This window comes from Alosa pseudoharengus, unplaced genomic scaffold, assembly GCF_046254945.1.
Source record: "Alosa pseudoharengus isolate Yale_2024_CS ecotype anadromous, Long Island Sound unplaced genomic scaffold, YU_APseudo_1.1 YU_APseudo_1.1_scf_4, whole genome shotgun sequence".
In the NCBI taxonomy this organism is placed as follows: Eukaryota; Metazoa; Chordata; class Actinopteri; order Clupeiformes; family Clupeidae; genus Alosa; species Alosa pseudoharengus.
The window spans coordinates 3314433-3329038 of NW_027468774.1; the positions used below are offsets into that span (position 1 = coordinate 3314433).

The 14606-nt window shown below is 40.3% G+C and overlaps 1 long non-coding RNA gene across 1 annotated transcript; it reads left to right on the plus strand.

The window, feature by feature from the left end:
• Positions 1 to 10317: 10317 nt before the first annotated feature.
• Positions 10318 to 11778, plus strand: LOC143103116 (uncharacterized). The gene is made up of 3 exons (XR_012982723.1): positions 10318 to 10376; positions 11066 to 11216; positions 11688 to 11778. It is a non-coding gene; the product is annotated as an uncharacterized LOC143103116 (long non-coding RNA).
• Positions 11779 to 14606: the final 2828 nt, after the last annotated feature.

A 14606-nucleotide genomic window follows, 5' to 3' on the forward strand; every position in this document is an offset into this window, starting at 1 on the left:
TTGTGGGCAGAGGAAATAGGAACAGAATCTGTAGTCTTAAGAGAGCCAGATTGTATGCTTAAAGCCTGAGACAGGGTATATAGTTTAAAAGTTGAATTTAGATAGTGTAATGGATGTTGATAGACAGAAAGTTGAATGGATGTTGATGGGCAGATTGTTTAATGGATGTTGGTGGATAGTTTATTGGGTGGATGAGTGAATGGTTTGAAGAGGATGAATGGATAGAAAGTTGGATGGAATGTGCCTTATATCCTTGTAGAATGGAGAGACACCGAGAGAGTTGGCCTAGTTAAGCAGAAAGCAGTTGATACAGGTGCAATCAGTTTAACTGGCCTTTTGATGGGTCCTAGTAGTGAGCAGCTGGAAGTTGATAGTCAACACAGTTATATGTTAAGTCTATGGGGAAAAATAAGCTTGTTTTTTATTAATATCTCAAAGTATAAAGTTTACAAAAGTGTAAAAAATACATTCCCCACGTGTCCTTTTCAAGACCTACGTTACAAAGTTTGAACGAAGTTTCTACGTTAAACAGTTAAACAGCTGAATTAGACACAGAAATTTGGTGGGAAGAAGACTACTTCGGATAACAGAACAGTGCATTTTCATGCACTGTAACTAGAAAAGCATTTCCTGAAGGAAATGCAGTGCATGAAAATGCAAAAAATATGATGTAAAATATCATACAGAGTAAAAACAAACTATATTGGTTGCTAGGTATATGAGGTTTAATATAGTTAGAATGAATGAACAGTTAAATAGGTGGATAGTTTAAATGGTAAAATTATTTGCTAGGTAGATGAGGTTTAATATAGTTGGAATGACTGAACAGTTGAAACTGTTGAACAGGATGTGTAGTCTTATATTAAGAGAATGAGACTGTATGCTTAAAGCCTGAGAAGCTGACAGTTTATGCAGGTGGCCTGGCCACCTGACACAAGATTCTAATTGCTGTGATGTCATAAAGGCCTAATAGTTTTTAATTCATAGTTTAATTAATTAATCAATCAATCAGTTGAACTGGCTCTTTGATGGGGCCTAGATGAGCAGCTGGAAGTTGATACAGGTGCAAATCAAGTTAATTAGCCCACTGTGATGTCATCAGCCCAATGTTAAGTCTATGGGGAAATTTTGAGTAGTTTTTAATAAATAGTTTAAAAAGTATAAAAGTTACAAAGATGAAAAATACAAAGCCCAGATGTCCTAAGTAAGACCTATACGTAACATAGTTTGAATGAAGTTTCTATGTTAAACGGTTGAAGCTGCATTAATTGCGTTAGAAGAAGAATAATAAGAAGCCTAGGAAGAACAGTACAGTGTATTTTCATGCACTGTAATAATAATAAGACTACTTCGGATAACAGAACAGTGCATTTTCATGCACTGTAATGATAACCATATGGTATTAGGAGACAACTAGAAACGCAATTCCCAAGGAATTACCAGTGCATGAAAATGCAAAAGTTGTGAAAATATCATGTATAGTTAAAATGGATAATACAGAGCTGGTTACTGATGTTAGGACAGACATGGTGGTTGCGTAGCTTAATAAGTTGATAGTTTAAAAGTAGACCGTTTAAAAGTTGATTGTAGATAGCTTTAAAGTTTAAAAGTTGAATGTAGATGGTTTAAAAGTTGTTGATATACAGCTATTTTAATGGTAGTTTAAAAGTTGACTGTTTAAAAGTTGAATGTAGATAGTTTAAAAGTTGTTGATAGACAGCTAGTTTAATAGATAGATAGTTTAATGTTAGTTTAAAAGTAGACCGTTTAAAAGTTGAAGGTAAATAGTTTAAAAGTTGTTGACAGACTGGATGTTTAATGAATGTTGATATTCAAATAGTTTAATGGCTGTCTATAGGTAGATATTTGACGATAACTGAAAGTTGGAATGGCTCTAATGTTTGCTAGCAGTTATATTAACATTTTAACTATGCTAACCATGGTACTTAGCTAATGTTTTCTAGCAGTTTTGTTAAAAATGTTAACTTTATTAGTAATTAGTAAGTTAGTAATGCTAACATGCTAACCATGTTACTTAGCCAACTTAGCTAATGTTTTTTAGCAGGTTTGTTAAACATGTTTAATTATGTTAGCAATGTTAACATGTTAACCATAGATATATACACTAGATGTCGCCTTGACTACTGCTGTTCATTGGAACGAATGCGTCAATCGAGACGCCATCTTGCTTGAGTGATCCACTCCTCTATAATGCATTAGCGTCAATCTGGGCAAAGATCTAGCGAAAATAAAATCACCATAAATCGTCAAAATCTCAAGCAATTATCTAGTTTTTTGGGTTGTTCCAACTGACAGGCATGTATTTATGGTTGAGTCTAGAGAAAACTAAGCTTAAGACGATAATAAAGATACATTTTACCCGTCTAGCCCCATAGACTCCCATTCATTCTGCACTAGCTAGCGGCGGCCCCTAGAGGAACAATGGGTAAACTGCAACCAGGTTCGATACAATGAAGGTAAACAGGCTCTTCGTAGACAGGCTCTGGTTGAGGCCACATACCCCTCGTCTCGTTTACTCATGTAAGTTGTAATCTCACCAGAAGTTGCTGTAGATCTGTAGAACATTTACCTCTGCTACTACATAGGCTACGCCAGTCGTTACTTTTATAATCATGGGTCAGTGCCATGGGCAAACGAGATGTAGCTGAAGTCATAAATGACAAAGCCATGAGAAAGGTGATTTACTTACGCTTCAACAACAAAGAAGCCGATCTGCCATCATTGTGAGAATTTCCCAAATTTGTCGCTAATCGCAAAAAATTTTTTCTATCGCTGGGGATGGCCAAACGTCGCTAAAGAGGTAACGCTGACAATACAGGAGAACTAGTTTAGCGCTTCAGATCCCTGTACCAAGATGGCGGCGGTGTTGACGCATGCTGAGAAGCAGAAGGCGACCTCTAGTGTATATATCTATGCATGTTAACTATGTTAACCATGTTACTTAGTTAACTTAGCTAATGTTTTCTAGCAGTTTTGTTAAAAATGTTAACCATGTTAGCAATGCTAACCATGTTACTTAGTTAACTTGGCTAACGTTTTCTAGCAGTTTTGTTAAAAATGCTAACTATGTTAGCAATGCTAACCATGTTACTTAGTTAACTTGGCTAACATTTTCTAGCAGTTTTGTTAAACATGTTAACTATGTTACTTAGCTAACTTAGTTAATGTTTTCTAGCAGTTTTGTTAAAAATGTTAATATGTTAACAATGCTAACTAGCTACAGTGGGTAGGAGTCATAGTTGATTACAAGTGTTGACATAGTTGATGACAAGTTAAAAGTTGTTGATGGACTGCTAGTTTAATAGATAGATAGTTTAATGATTGTTTTAAAAAGTAGACTGTTTAAAATTAAAAGTTGAATGTATATAGTTTAAAAGTTGAATGTATATAGTTTAAAAGTTGTTGATAGACAGCTAGTTTAATAGATAGAGAGTTTAATGATGGTTTAAAAGTAGACCGTTTAAAAGTTGAATGTAAAAAGTTCAGTAGTTTAATGGGTTACATTGTTTAACAGTGGATTATTGTAGTGAGGACTTTTATTTTGAAACCGTTTTGGGCAGAGGAAACAGTTGAATAGGATGTGTAGTCTTAATTGACCCAGATTGTATGCTTAAAGCCTGAGGCTGCAGGTGGCCTGAACACCTGCCATAGGATTCTAATTGCTTAACGGCCGTATTATGATGTCACAATCGGCAATGTTAAGTCTATGGGGATTTTTAAAAAGTTTTTCTTTAATAGTTTAAAAAGTATAAAAGTTTCAAAGTTGAAAAGACATAGCAGCTTGGTCCGTTTGAAGACCTACCTTACAAAGTTTGAACGAAGTTTCTAAGTTAAACTGTTCAAGAGAAATTGTGTACGGAAAAAGTGGTAAGCGGAATAATAAGAAGTTGTTGTTGCCTAGGAAGAACAGTACAGTGCATTTTCATGCACTGTAATAAGAAAAAGTTGTTGCCTAGTAAGAACAGTACTGTAATTACAGACAATCTGTGTTTTGAGAGTGAATACATTCAGTAAGTGGTGTAGATCTATATAAATGGAATAAAGCTTTAAAAATCTGATTTGAATTGACATTAACATCAGAATGAACTAAGCCTGGCTGTTAGCCTGGTAGGGACCAGGCTAGGTGCACAGAATGAATCCCCATGGTAACTTACGTGCCATCAAGTCGAAGCTAAATTCAGCCAGGATAAGCAACAATCCCAGCTTAATCCCTTATCTAGGTTTTGTGAAATACCCCTCTGATACATTTATCTGTTAAACTGCTGCACTACACTTTCACCACAAACTTAACTACTTTTTCTGCCTTCAATGTGTTTTATCAAAACTGGAAAAGGTTACCTGTTTTTGGAGTTTGTAACTGTTGTTGAAGACTTCATAATGGTATGTGATTTGTAATATTTATGAACCTGTACTTATCTACACAGGCAAGAGATGTTTGATTCCTCTGTTGGAGCAAGAGCTGGTGCCAAGAGATTCCTTATTGTCTTCACAGATGGGCTGAGCTCTGGTTCTGCCAGCTATACCAGTGTTGCAGCACAGGTTGATGCAAGCAACATCACTAGATACGCTATTGGGGTATGAGGCGCTATACATATTCACACACTTTTTACTTTCATTAGTATTTGGGCCGCCTGTTGATCCTCCGATCTTGGTGTGGTTTTCATCTTGCTCGTTCTTAAACTTGACTTTGAAAGAAATGTTTTAGATTGATTCTCACGTTCAAACATACTGTAGGACTTTTCAGGAGGTGATGTGTGTCCCCTGAGACTGTCCCCTAACGTCAGATGCTAATTCTGCTTTGTCTTTCCAGAGTGGCTTTATGTACAGTATGATGTACCTGATGCTCTTTGTCTGGCTGAATTATTTTGTTTGTTTGAAATGTCTCTATAATTAACTGATCATTTATTATGATTATTTTTCTTATTTGTCCAAACTTCAATGGCATGCAATCTTGCCAGGTCCCCCTCAGAAAATATGTACAGTATATAATCTTAAAGCGATGGTTCGGAGTAATTTCACCCTAAGGTCCTTTGGCTCTGGGTCATGGTGCAAACACCCTCCCAGAACCTTTTTTCCCTTGGTCGAACCCTGGTCGAGTAGCGCTGTCAGAAACTAATGACGTTCTGCAGTCGTGATGGAACCAACTTTTATCTCGTTAATTACCCCACTAATAATGCCCTGAATGGTACGAAACTTCTGCAGTAGTACAACTATGACCTTTAGTCCAATAACGAGGCATTAGAAAGTTTGTAAGTGCACCAGGAGTTTATTTAAATAAGACTTGCCTGACCAAGGGAAAAAAGGTTCTGGGAGGGTGTTTGGCTCGGGGTCATGGTGCAAAGGACCCTAGGGTGAAATTACTCTGAACCATCGCTTTAATGGATTTTCCTGGTTAAATAAACAATAAATTAAAGGGTATAACTGTTTGACAGGTTGGCGGTGCCTGGAGTAGCCAGCCATCCCAAAATGAGCTAAAATCCATTGCATCTAAACCAGAATCGGAACACGTATTTCCAGTGACCAACTTTGAGGGACTGACGCATATCAGGGAATCACTGGAAAAGAAAATCTTGACCATACAAGGTATGTGCTAATTTAGAATTGTCCTGCAAACCCTAAAGGCCAACTCCAGCTGACGGTGTCTGGCACACATTGAGACCCCAGACTTTAGAACCTTTTTTTTTTTTTTATAAACTGAGCAAAGTCCCATGATGGCATATGACTAACTTGGATACCACAGTTTAGAGCATGGTTCCATTTCTTGAGTTAAGTCCATAGACACCCCAGATAAAAGCCCACTGTCTGCACATGAAGTCAAATGTTAAGTAATTTGACTTTTTTTTTTTTTTAGAATGCCTTATTTTTTTCCAACTTAAGATCTAAAAATACCCCTTCCCTTCTCAATCTATTAGTATTTCTCCTAATGAGGGTTTAGGAGAAATCGGTTTGCTTTCCTATTGGTGAGGCTTCCCCAATACTGAGAATTTTCCATTAGATAGATGTCAGACTGAAAAATACTTCAATTTGTTTTAAACGCTTCAACCTTGATTGAAGGCTGATTTATACCAGAACCATTTTTGAAGCGTTTGTACTTTAGAATTGGCTTAATTCAATCAGGATATTATGTATTTTAATGGATACGAAGATATCTCTACAGCCTCTACAGTGCCCTGCTCTACAGTGCCCTCCTCTACAGCCTCTACAGTGCCCTCCTCTACAGCCTCTACAGTGCCCTCCTCTACAGCCTCTACAATGCCCTCCTCTACAGTGCCCTCCTCTACAGCCTCTACAGTGCCCTCCTCTACAGTGACCGCCTCTACAGCCTCTACAGTGCCCTCCTCTGCAGTGCCCTCCTCTGCAGTGCCCTCTTCTACAGACTCTACAGTGCCCTCCTCTACAGTGCCCTCCTCTACAGACTCTACAGTGCCCTCCTCTACAGTGCCCTCCTCTACAGACTCTACAGTGCCCTCCTCTACAGACTCTACAGCCTCTACAGTGCCCTCTACAGTGCCCTCTACAGTGCCCTCCTCTACAGACTCTACAGTGCCCTCCTCTACAGTGCCCTCCTCTACAGACTCTACAGACTCTACAGTGCCCTCCTCTACAGACTCTACAGTGCCCTCTACAGTGCCCTCCTCTACAGACTCTACAGTGCCCTCCTCTACAGTGCCCTCCTCTACAGACTCTACAGACTCTACAGTGCCCTCCTCTACAGACTCTACAGTGCCCTCCTCTACAGTGCCGTCCTCTACAGACTCTACAGTGCCCTCCTCTACAGTGCCCTCCTCTACGGACTCTACAGACTCTACAGTGCCCTCCTCTACAGACTCTACAGTGCCTGCCTCTACAGACTCTACAGTGCCCTCCTCTACAGTGCCCTCCTCTACAGCCTCTACAGTGCCCTCCTCTACAGTGCCCTCCTCTACAGCCTCTACAGTGCCCTCCTCTACAGCCTCTACAGTGCCCTCCTCTACAGACTCTACAGTGCCCTCTACAGTGCCCTCCTCTACAGCCTCTACAGTGCCCTCCTCTACAGCCTCTACAGTGCCAGCCTCTACAGTGCCCTCCTCTACAGACTCTACAGTGCCCTCCTCTACAACCTCTGCAGTGCCCTCCTCTGCAGTGCCCTCCTCTACAGACTCTACAGCCTCTACAGTGCCCTCCTCTACAGCCTCTACAGTGCCCTCCTCTACAGCCTCTACAGTGCCAGCCTCTACAGTGCCAGCCTCTACAGTGCCCTCCTCTACAGCCTCTACAGTGCCCTCCTCTACAGCCTCTGCAGTGCCAGCCTCTACAGGTTGTTCTACGTCTACACAGGTGGTACAACAAGGTAAGAGTGTGTACACTTTCACCATATCACATTGTGCTGATCTGTACAGTATATGCAGCATGTGCAGAGTGCATATACTAGGTAAGAAATGGGATTGTTAAACTGACCCGATTAGGGACCGGTCCAACCGTTGTTTAAGCATCCAATAAACTTGATTAATCTTTTAGTAGTCAACTATTAAATCAATCAGTTACATCAATTCAATGAAATTACAGCAAAGACGATCTATTCAGCAAACAATCTTGCTCCAAGCAACTTCTACAATATAGGCATGATGCATTGGCCATCAAACCACGTCAACTGCTCCCCATGCCATCTATCTCTTGACTGATTATTCATTTAATTAATTCATTGTTGACTATTAAATACACTTTTGTGGGTTAATGAGTTTGTGTTAGCTAGGTTTGTGTCGTATTTGAAAGCAAACATCTTAAAATTCTCTGGCAGCTGCTTAAATTTTAATATTTTCTGGTTTACTTACTCCTCGACAGCAAATTAACTGATCTTTAGCAAAGTCCTTTTAGGCAAGTCCCTCCACTCGACGGCCATATTGTAACGCCTTTTGGGCTCTTACGGCTTCTACACACAGTTGCGTTCCGTCGACGCATGCCAGTGGGTGTTCCTGACGGTAGCTATGCAAATGACTTGAAGTATAAACGTAATTTGATTGGTTGGTGCCGTCCGTCGATTGGCTTGATTGGCCGGTGCCGTCTGTCGGTGCAGAAACAGCTGAACTTCTCAACGCGAGCGACGGGAGAAACGCGACGCAACGGACCCACAATTCAGTTCGGCAACGGATGACGTGAGCCCATGTAAAGTGAATGGGATGCGTCTCCAGCACTGCAACGCACGCAACTGTGTGTAGGAGCCATTATCAGGCATCTATTTCGGGCAGAACTACGTGCGTGCAAGCCTTCACAAATCACAACAGACCAACCTCACTCCAGCTGCGAGATCACAAAGCATGATTGGCACGATGTATTCACAACATACCACATGATTGGCACGGTGCATTCACATGTCTTCTTTTGGCGGCAGAAGGGGCGGAATATGTAGACGAGTGCCATGTTTGCATTGCGAACTAACCCCATACATTTCTATGGGAGATTCTTTGAGTGCTGTGACTCCTCATTAGAAGGTCTCTGTCTTTAATTTGTAGATTAATTTAGTTTGTAGACTTGAATTTCCCCTTGGGATCTATCTATAGCAGGGGTCTCCAACCTTTTTGGGAATGAGGGCTACCTGAAGACCCGAAATCATATGGAGGGCTACTCATTTAAAACAAACATACCCTCACCCCTTTTTTGCGAGGGTAGTCCTCCTAAATAATAGGCCTACTGTATGTGATTTTTACTTTTAAATTATCAATATTGTGCAGGCCTATACATCTTTATATATTAAGCAACTGTATTTTCAAATTTAATATCAATAACCTATGCAACACTACCAAAATTTTTGTTCAGTTTGTTCATTTCATACTTTGCATGGGGAATCTAATCTATTTTTTTTTTTTACAAAAAAAACTATCTTTTTGTGCAATTAATAATTTGGGTTAGAATTTGTACCCAATTTATACCCACCCACCATTATGAATTCAGGGGTTGTTTAAGTTCTGATTTCAGTGGACAATTCGGTTTTAACATTTCAATAGTAATCGCCCACACCACCCTAACATATGAAAACTCATTTTAAAGTTATTGCACACCTGAAATGATCCATGATCTGACAGAAAGGGTAATGCACAGTCCTGCTCAGTCATACATGCTATAACATTTTCAGCGCTATTATTCGGCAGTTGCCTAGGAGGAGAAAAGGCCTGTGAGCTAAAGCCATTGTTTTTCAGTCCTTGAACAATCATGCAAGAACCGTATTTGACGAACATGGAATGGCCACAGAACTTTTGAAGATATGCTTCCATTGGCTACACCAGACAAGCAAGTTTTTTCCCCCTTTACTGTCTATGCGTGCGAGCATCGTGTATGCGCTCCGCTTCCGTTGTTGTTTAAAGATTGAATGGGAAACGGATTTGGAGCCAAAGGCTAAAATTTAACGCAGCTACAAAGGTATCACCAATATCAATTTAATGTTACAGATGTATGGCTACATACATTCTTAAAATGGTTCTGGTCTAGACTTAAATATCTATTGAAAACTTCACAATGGAGCGTGTTTTTAGAGCGTGATCTGCAGGCGACCTGTTGGCTATTTTTAGAAAGTGCGCTGGGGGCGCCTCATAGCCGTCCCGCGGGCTACCTGGTGCCCGCGGGCACCGTGTTGGAGACCACTGATCTATAGCTATCCATCTCCATCTTGAGCTACTTTTTTTTTCTGAGTAACTTTGAAAATAATCCTCAGTTCCAGCCCTAAACAATAGGTGCTATCTATATTGTAATATTATGACCAGCACTTTCTAAACATTTTCAAAATCATCTTCTGTACCATTGGTAAGTCATAAATAGCTAGATTGGATTTTTTTTTTGGTGAATCAAAATACTTGTGCTGTGAACATTCACCAAAAATAATAAATGCATTGCAAATGGATTGACCTCTGTCAAATGTATTAACTCCAAACACAGTAACCCATATTATACCAATGTCTTCTGTAATATTTCCCCTCCTCAGCAGCTGCCGATATAGTCTTCCTTCTGGATGGATCTGGGAGTGTGTCACCATATCAGTTCTTGATCATGAAAACGTTTGTGAAGAATGTGACCAGGAGTCTCCTGCCGTATAACACCTTAGTAAGTCGAACTCATGCCTGATTCAATATTATTGTTTGTTCAGTAGCTTTGAATAAACTATAAATAAACTGGTCTTATATCCATTATGCTTCCAGGGGATGTTATGCCATCTGCTGAGCAGTTTTTATTTTGTTTCCACAGTTTGCCTTTGCACAGTACTCCAGTGAACTCACCAAACATGTCAACTTCAATCAGTATCATAAAAGAATATTTGAAAGTCAGGTGAACAATATCATCCAGAGTCGTGGAGGCACATACACCGCATGGGCTATGAAGAAAGTTGTGTAAGTCTTCAATTAAAACTTGTGTATTCTCACCTGAGGGGTATTTCATTAAGGCAGAATTGATTTATAACCAAATTCGTTCAACACTTTCATAAAATTGCCCTCCATTTTCAATCAATTACTAGGCTATTCATCAAACGTCTGTCAACAAAAGAAGCAAAATGAGTATATGTTAATAATTATAAAACTATTCAAAAAGCTCAATTAAAATGATAACCATATGGTATTAGGCAGACAATCTGTGTTTTGAGAGAGTACATTCAGCAAGTGGTGTAGATATATGTAAATGGAATAAATATTTAAAAAATCACATGGAGGTCTGATTTGAATTGACATTAACATCAGAATGAACTAAGCCTGGCTGTTAGCCTGGTAGGGACCAGGCTAGGTGCACAGAATGAATCCCCATGGTAATTTATGTGCCATTAAGTCAAGGCTAAATTCAGCCAGGATAAGCAACAATCCCAGCTTAATCCCTTATCTAGGTTTTGTGAAATACCCCTCTGATACATTTATCTGTTACACTGCTGCACTACACTTTCACCACAAACTTAACTACTTATTCTGCCTTCAATGTGTTTTATCAAAACTGGAAAAAGTTAACTCTTTTTGGAGTAACTTTTGTTAATAAAAGAGTTCATAATGGTATGTGATTTGTAATATTTATGAACCTGTACTTATCTACACAGGCAAGAGATGTTTGATTCCTCTGTTGGAGCAAGAGCTGGTGCCAAGAGATTCCTCATAGTCATCACAGATGGGCTGACCTCTGATTCTGCCAGCTATACCAGTGTTGCAGCAAAGGCTGATGCAAGCAACATCACTAGATACGCTATTGGGGTATGAGGCGCTATACATATTCACACGCTTTTTACTTTCATTAGTATTTGGGCCGCCTGTTGATCCTCCGATCTTTGTGTGGTTTTCATCTTGCTCATTCTTAAATTAAACTTGACTTTGAAAGAAATGTTTTAGATTGATTCTCACGTTCAAACATACTGTAGGACTTTTCAGGAGGTGATGTGTGTCCCCTGAGACTGTCCCCTAACGTCAGATGCTAATTCTGCTTTGTCTTTCCAGAGTGGCTTTATGTACAGTATGATGTACCTGATGCTCTTTGTCTGGCTGAATTATTTTGTTTGTTTGAAATGTCTCTTTATAATTAACTGATCATTTATTATGATTATTTTTCTTATTTGTCCAAACTTCAATGGCATGCTCTCTTGCCAGGTCTCCCTCAGAAAATATGTATATAATCTTAATGGATTTTCCTGGTTAAACAATAAATTAAAGGGTAAAACTCTTTGACAGGTTGGCGGTGCCTGGAGCAGCCAGTCATCCCAAAATGAGCTAAAATCCATTGCATCTAAACCAGAATCGGAACACGTATTTCCAGTGACCAACTTTGAGGGACTGACACAGATCAGGGAATCACTGGAAAAGAAAATCTTGACCATACAAGGTATGTGCTAATTTAGATCAATTTGCACTTGCAAATACCCCTGCCACAGAAGAATGAGAAATTGATCTAATTGATCTATTTTTTTCCAACTTAAGATCTAAAAATACCCCTTCCCTTCTCAATCTATTAGTATTTCTCCTTTAGATAGATGTCAGACTGAAAAACTTCAATTTGTTTTAAACGCTTCAACCTTGGCTGACCAGGACCATTTTTGAAGCGTTTGTACTTTAGAATTGGCTTAATTCAATCAGGATATTATGTATTTTAATGGATACGAAGATATCTCTACAGCCTCTACAGTGCCCTGCTCTACAGTGCCCTCCTCTACAGCCTCTACAGTGCCCTCCTCTACAGCCTCTACAGTGCCCTCCTCTACAGTGACCGCCTCTACAGCCTCTACAGTGCCCTGCTCTACAGTGCCCTCCTCTACAGCCTCTACAGTGCCCTCCTCTACAGTGCCCTCCTCTACAGCCTCTACAGTGCCCTCCTCTACAGTGCCCTCCTCTACAGTGCCCTCCTCTACAGTGCCCTCCTCTACAGCCTCTACAGTGCCCTCCTCTACAGTGCCCTCCTCTACAGACTCTACAGTGCCCTCCTCTACAGACTCTACAGTGCCCTCCTCTACATCCTCTACAGTGCCCTCCTCTACAGCCTCTACAGTGCCAGCCTCTACAGTGCCCTCCTCTACAGACTCTACAGTGCCCTCCTCTACAACCTCTGCAGTGCCCTCCTCTGCAGTGCCCTCCTCTACAGACTCTACAGCCTCTACAGTGCCCTCCTCTACAGCCTCTACAGTGCCCTCCTCTACAGCCTCTACAGTGCCAGCCTCTACAGTGCCAGCCTCTACAGTGCCAGCCTCTACAGTGCCCTCCTCTACAGCCTCTACAGTGCCCTCCTCTACAGCCTCTGCAGTGCCAGCCTCTACAGGTTGTTCTACGTCTACACAGGTGGTACAACAAGGTAAGAGTGTGTACACTTTCACCATATCACATTGTGCTGATCTGTACAGTATATGCAGCATGTGCAGAGTGCATATACTAGGTAAGAAATGGGATTGTTAAACTGACCCGATTAGGGACCGGTCCAACCGTTGTCTAAGCATCCAATAAACTTGATTAATCTTTTAGTAGTCAACTATTAAATCAATCAGTTACATCAATTCAATGAAATTACAGCAAAGACGATCTATTCAGCAAACAATCTTGCTCCAAGCAACTTCTACAATATAGGCATGATGCATTGGCCATCAAACCACGTCAACTGCTCCCCATGCCATCTATCTCTTGACTGATTATTCATTTAATTAATTCATTGTTGACTATTAAATACACTTTTGTGGGTTAATGAGTTTGTGTTAGCTAGGTTTGTGTCGTATTTGAAAGCAAACATCTTAAAATTCTCTGGCAGCTGCTTAAATTTTAATATTTTCTGGTTTACTTACTCCTCGACAGCAAATTAACTGATCTTTAGCAAAGTCCTTTTAGGCAAGTCCCTCCACTCGACGGCCATATTGTAACGCCTTTTGGGCTCTTACGGCTTCTACACACAGTTGCGTTCCGTCGACGCATGCCAGTGGGTGTTCCTGACGGTAGCTATGCCGTCTGTCGGTGCAGAAACAGCTGAACTTCTCAACGCGAGCGACGGGAGAAACGCGACGCAACGGACCCACAATTCAGTTCGGCAACGGATGACGTGAGCCCATGTAAAGTGAATGGGATGCGTCTCCAGCACTGCAACGCACGCAACTGTGTGTAGGAGCCATTATCAGGCATCTATTTCGGGCAGAACTACGTGCGTGCAAGCCTTCACAAATCACAACAGACCAACCTCACTCCAGCTGCGAGATCACAAAGCATGATTGGCACGATGTATTCACAACATACCACATGATTGGCACGGTGCATTCACATGTCTTCTTTTGGCGGCAGAAGGGGCGGAATATGTAGACGAGTGCCATGTTTGCATTGCGAACTAACCCCATACATTTCTATGGGAGATTCTTTGAGTGCTGTGACTCCTCATTAAAAGGTCTCTGTCTTTAATTTGTAGATTAATTTAGTTTGTAGACTTGAATTTCCCCTTGGGATCTATCTATAGCTATCCATCTCCATCTTGAGCTACTTTTTTTTTCTGAGTAACTTTGAAAATAATCCTCAGTTCCAGCCCTAAACAATAGGTGCTATCTATATTGTAATATTATGACCAGCACTTTCTAAACATTTTCAAAATCATCTTCTGTACCATTGGTAAGTCATAAATAGCTAGATTGGATTTTTTTTTTGGTGAATCAAAATACTTGTGCTGTGAACATTCACCAAAAATAATAAATGCATTGCAAATGGATTGACCTCTGTCAAATGTATTAACTCCAAACACAGTAACCCATATTATACCAATGTCTTCTGTAATATTTCCCCTCCTCAGCAGCTGCCGATATAGTCTTCCTTCTGGATGGATCTGGGAGTGTGTCACCATATCAGTTCTTGATCATGAAAACGTTTGTGAAGAATGTGACCAGGAGTCTCCTGCCGTATAACACCTTAGTAAGTCGAACTCATGCCTGATTCAATATTATTGTTTGTTCAGTAGCTTTGAATAAACTATAAATAAACTGGTCTTATATCCATTATGCTTCCAGGGGATGTTATGCCATCTGCTGAGCAGTTTTTATTTTGTTTCCACAGTTTGCCTTTGCACAGTACTCCAGTGAACTCACCAAACATGTCAACTTCAATCAGTATCATAAAAGAATATTTGAAAGTCAGGTG